The sequence below is a fragment of the Corvus brachyrhynchos genome, unplaced genomic scaffold, assembly GCF_000691975.1.
Source record: "Corvus brachyrhynchos isolate BGI_N302 unplaced genomic scaffold, ASM69197v1 scaffold162, whole genome shotgun sequence".
In the NCBI taxonomy this organism is placed as follows: Eukaryota; Metazoa; Chordata; class Aves; order Passeriformes; family Corvidae; genus Corvus; species Corvus brachyrhynchos.
In genome coordinates, this window is record NW_008236696.1 from 5,841,671 (window position 1) to 5,847,207 (window position 5,537).

General features: G+C 52.6%; 1 long non-coding RNA gene across 1 annotated transcript; it reads left to right on the top strand.

Moving 5' to 3' along the window:
- LOC108444877 lies at positions 1-2,140 on the top strand. The gene is made up of 2 exons (XR_001859593.1): positions 1-37; positions 762-2,140. It is a non-coding gene; the product is annotated as an uncharacterized LOC108444877 (long non-coding RNA).
- Positions 2,141-5,537: the final 3,397 nt, after the last annotated feature.

Genomic DNA, 5,537 nt, shown 5'->3' on the forward strand with positions numbered 1-5,537 from the left:
CTGAGCGGGGAAGAGGAAAGAAGTCTGCCAAATCAAGGTGGGTGCTTGGCTCTTCCCTGTACAAGAATGTGGGGCCACCAGAAAGCTGCAAGCTCATTCCAGTGAAAGGGAGAGCTCTCCTGCCATGGCCAAGCTGTGGCCTTCTTGCTGTGGGAACATGGAAAATGGCCTAAAAATTCACAGGCAAAAAGCAACTGGATAAATTCAGCAGAGAAATTGGAAGAAGTTAAATCCAATGGTCCCGCTCTCTGTTCTAGAGGTCCATCAGCTCCAAAGCCTCAGTGGCTGGGAGAGGGTCACTGCCTAACAGTCCCTCTCCTGCTTCCTGCCCTCAGCATCATGGCAGAGGTGCTGGTCACCCACTGCTTGGCCAGCCATGAGGGACACCGGCAGGGCACAAGGGGAAAGGGCCCCCTTGCAATGGCTATGGATCCCGGGCATCAGCCTTGCAGGGTCACAGTGGCAGGAGGAAGAGGTTTTCCCACCCGAAGCACTGATCCAGAGCTGCAATGGGATTTGCCAGGCTGCAGCATGAAGCATCTCTCTGCATTAGACATATTTGTTGATACTTAATCCACCAATAAAAGCAGAGCATGACCAAATTGAATATTTAATTCAGTGTACGCTAACCAGGAGGTGGTTGGCATTGCACCCAATGGAAAATGTTTGCTGCCCTCTCTCTCTCTTTTTAGCAGATTTTTCATGAAAAGTTGTTGGTTTTTTTTTTCTTGTAATTTATTCATATCTTTTTTTTCCTTTAGGTAATAACAATATGATCTGAAAATGACAATTTTCATTTACCGACTCAGGAGTTTAATGAACAAGCTGTTTGAATAACCATTTGGACAACTATTGAAAAAAAAAAAAGGGAGAGAAGAATGCATTTCAAATCCTCAAAATAGCTCCCCCCTCCACCAACTTCAGTAATGTGCAGAAGAGCAGTTCCTTCATTTTTTTCCCCCAGCATACTAGATGAAACATTTGAGAGTGTTTGAAGCTGGCAAGAACTGCATTTCTAGCTACTGATGTCATGAAAATATAAATTGGCAGATTTTTCACGCTGGGTCAACATGTAGCGATAAGCACAATGCCATACCTTTAGGAGCAGTATTTGTTGGTAAACAGATGGGAAGCAGCCTGTAATGTCCATAGCCAATGATACACAGCCAATGTGCAGTGCTGGGGTGGCTGTCGGAGCAATAAATCGAGGATCTTCCTGGTGAAGCCTGGGCCATCCTGGGCTGTCATTTTTGAGCTTGTTGTGGGGAAAATACACAATGTGGACAATCACAATGAATAATTTAGAGAGCGCCCTTGTTCAACGTTCTTCAAGTGCCCATTGACTCATTTCTGCTGCTCCTGTTTCAAGCAACTGGAGGAATCCTTCCTATTTTCCATGCCAAATATAGCAGTTTTTCCAGAAATGCTCAAACACACAAGCCAGGAAGTTTCCCTTCTCTGGGTGAGTCACTGGAAGTTCAGGCTGCATTTTCATGATTGCTTCAAGCCGATCGAAATCTGTGCCGCTGCCAAAGGAGCCGTCCAGCTCTGCTGGTGTGCGGCCTCCCTCACTGCTTGTGCAACGAGAGGGAATTAGGGAATGGACTCTGCCTTTTTTCTTTTTCTTTTTTTTTTTTATTTTCACCCAGGTTATTTGGCCAACTTGTCTCATGGCTGTGCAGGCTTGAGAGAAGCTCCTCTGGTCCTTACATCAGTGGCTAAAAGCAAAGGGGATATGGGGGGAAATGCCATCCCTGTGGATGTGTGTCCCCTGTGTCACTCAGCTCAGCTGCAGAGCTGATGGGGTCTGTGTTCACACCCATAGCCCCAGGACAGGAACACAGGGAAGATCCCTGCCTGGAATAAATTTTCTTGGGTGGCATTTCTGAGATTCTGGACAAGGATGTGACTGGGGACATTGGGACCAATCTGTATCTCAGGACTGTCCCCCACTTGTTAAGGATGCTCAGGCATCCTACTTCAGTGGAGACACCTGTGATAGGCAGGATTTTGGAGAGAAGAGATATTTTAGCAGGATCATTCTCTTCCTACCTCTTTCCTTTCCACCTTTCTGCATCCCTTGGCATTTATTTTAGCTGCTGTTCACATTGGTTTCCAAAGAAAAAGAGCCTTTCTCCCATTTTTGCTGCTCGTTCCTTTCTAGTTGTTGCAAACCCATGGGACCAATTTTAAACAAATTTAGTGGTGATGTGAGGGGGAGATTCTATATCTTCTTGCAATGTCTTGGAAACAAGTGGCTGAGCAGATGGGGGACACTCACTAGCACCCACCCCAAGAGACCTGCCACTGCAATCTCAGGCCTTTTATTAGTCACCAGAGAATCCACACCAAGCACCCCATCAGAAGCATGGCTTTGAAACTGCAATGTCCCCAGTGCTCCCCAGCACCTCAGCTTTTCCCAGCTTCACTGGGTGCCCTCCTGCTCCTTCCTTAGTGGGTGTGGGGCAAGCATTGCTCTTGTAGCACCATGCCCTGGGGTTTTGGGGCTGCAATCCACTTCATGGGGCTCCCATGAGAGTAAGCAAGCCTGATTTGTGTTTCCAGTGCTCTCAGGAGCTGCAGCTTTTGTGGCCGGGGGATCCCCATGGCTCCGTGGCTGCTTTTAAGGAAGAGTAACTGAGGCCAGGAAGCATCATGCCAGGTGGTGTGGGTTTGCTACAAAGGAACTTGCATCTCTGGTGGGATATTTTTGGAGATCAGCAAAGCAGAACAGGTTGAAAATCCCTGCTCTAGAAACCAGTATTATTTTTTTCTGCCTCACTATGTTTGTTCTGTTGTTTTTCAGAGATGGTGCTCACACCTCTTTGCAGAGAAGCCTTGCTGACGGGCAGTTCCTCTGCCTGCTTTGGAAAGGCATCTCTGCTTGCCTCTGGTCTCTCCCTCCCTCCTCTGAGGGAGCCTCATGGCCAGAGTTTGCTCTCACTGGCCCTGATCCAGGCAGGCACTTACACAGGTCACTGCTCCAACTCGAAAGCCAGTGGATCACTCCCAGGCTGCCCTGGGGACTAACAGGTTTTCCTGCTCCATCTCCTGAGGAAGCTGGGGAAGGGAGGGGGTGTCCAAGCTAGGCCAGAGCTGGCTCTGTTGCCTGTCTCTGGGTGAGCTGTTGGAAGTGCTGGGGTAGTTACTGCCTACCTGATGTGGCACTGCTGTCCCCAGGCACTGGCACTGCAGGGTAGCAAATCCACCAGAGTGGGACATGGCAGCTCCTGGGCAGCCCAGGATGGGAGGGTGCCCACAGACAGCAGCAGGCAGCTGGGCAGAACCATTGCTGGATGTCACAGCTCCGTCATGGACTGCTAGCTGCCACTGAGGGAAGTTCCTCCTTCTAAGGGCTTTGCTTCCTATCCCCAGTATTTCCCATCTGTGAGGGAAGACTGGAGTCAGGACTCACCCTTGCTATGAAAGCCTCCAGGCAGGACATGCCACCATCCCTGCCTGCCCTCCTCCTCCCAGGGTCCCGAGGGGATATGACAAGGAGCAGCCACACTTAAACTGTGACTCCCTTGGGTCCCTTGGGTCCCTTCAGCTTCCGCCCCACCTTCGGTGTATTTCCCCATGCAGAGCCAGGCAGGCTTTGGGACAATGATAGTCCCTCCCCAGATCCAGGTGACTCAGGGTATGGGGACAGAATTTGAGGAGAACATCCCACAGTGCTCCCCACTGCTCACCTGCAGCAGCTCAGCTCAAGCACTTTGGCTGCCCTGGTGCACTGAGGACTCCTGGCTTCTTCTGCCCCGCAGTAGGGGCCTGGGTGAGATGCACGAAATGTTCAGGCCGGACACCAAAAATCCACAGCTGAGAGCTGTCACAGGCTGGGCAGTGGGTGCTGCAGGATGCAGCAGACATGACGCAGCCAAGGCCCTGTGGATCTGCTGTTTATCTCCACTCGCATGCCCTTGGTCAGCTCTGGAAGAGTACATCATCCTGGCCTTCCCCATGCCATGTCCACTCTGGCTGGGAGAATGGGGCTCCCACCAGTGCTTTCTGCACCCCACACATCCTGCAGCAAGCATGCCCTGACTGAGATCTGCTCCTTTAGCACAGCCAGGACTCTGCTCCCATTCACCGGCTGAACTGCACGGGCTTTGCCCCAGGATGTGAATTTGGGTGCTGGAATTTATCCGCGGCTGTTTTGGCTGTGGCTGAACTCCACCTCCGGGCAATGACATGTTGTTTCCATAGTAGCTAATGGACTGGAGATGGAAGGGGGAAACACATAGCCGCGCTAAAAAAGGACTCGTGAGTAATGTGGTTTCTCCCAGCGCAGAGTAGGAACAACTTTCTAGCACTCGAGGAGCCCCTCCTTCGCCCCTCCTTTGCCCGGCGCCTGTGAAGTGTCAAGAGGAGAGTGTGTGTGTGTGTGTGTGCAGAGCTGTGCACAGGGCAGGAGGACAAGGGGGTCTGTGTGGGTGCTTGGGGGACCACGTGGTGGCTGTGCAGGGGCAGCCTGTGAGAGGAGAGGGGACACATGGCAAACATGAGAGCCTGTGGGGTGGGTGCAGCACAAATGCTGGGGACACATATGGGAGGCACGTGTCTGTGGGGGTGTCCGTACCCTTTTGTGCGCAGAGGGCAGTTCCCGGAGGAAGGCGGGAGCAGCCTGGGGCAGCCTGGCATTGTGGTGATCTGCTGGAGCCAAGGCTGTCACAGGCATCAGTGTGGCTGGGGCGAGGCAGGCCATGGGTGTCTGAGGGCCCTGCTCACCCATAGGATAATAAAGGGTGACAAGGACAAAATCTGGAAGATGCAAAGAGGCAATGGGAGAGGTCAGGACTCTTTGTCCCTTCTGCACCCCTTATTCAGGCACTGGTGGGTCTTGGTGTAGAGCAGGGGGTCAGTCCTGGCTCTGCTGCCAGCCTGCTCACAGCCTTCCCCACCATCTCTGAGTCCAATACCTCTCCAGGAACAGGGAGAGCTGGATTTTTCTCTGTGCCACAGCCCTGGGCTTCCCCCTGGCCAGCTGGGCACAGAACCATGGGGCCTCCACCCTTTGACATTTCCATGGACCAAGTCTACCCTTGCAGGGAACGGCTCCCTGGAACGTGCAAACTGAGGGCAGATCCTGGGGATATCCTCGTGCCCATCCGTGGCTGGCAGCCCTGGCCGGATCCCTGCACCCTGGCTGCTGTTACAGCATTTTTCTTCCACTTGTACGTTCCCCAGCTTGCTCAGTTGTGTAGCTCCCGCCGTGTCCGGCTCTTTGTGTTGTTTGCTGTTAAGTAAATCACTGGCAGCTCCCCAGAGTGCTGGGTAATGGCAGGATAATTCCCAGCAAGACCCTGGTAATTCACTTGAAGGAAAGCAGAGCAGAGGAAAACAGCACTATTAGCCATTATCCTGGCCTCTCAAAGGCCTCCTCGCCTGCAGAAACGCCGCATGGTGCAGCAGGCATGCCTGCCACAGCTCCCAGACACTGCGGGTCGTGGGAGGGCCAGGAGCAGCAGAGGAGGCCAGGATTCAGCGTTCTCTTGCCATCCTGGACCAGCAGATGAAATGTGGTCGAGGGCCTCCAC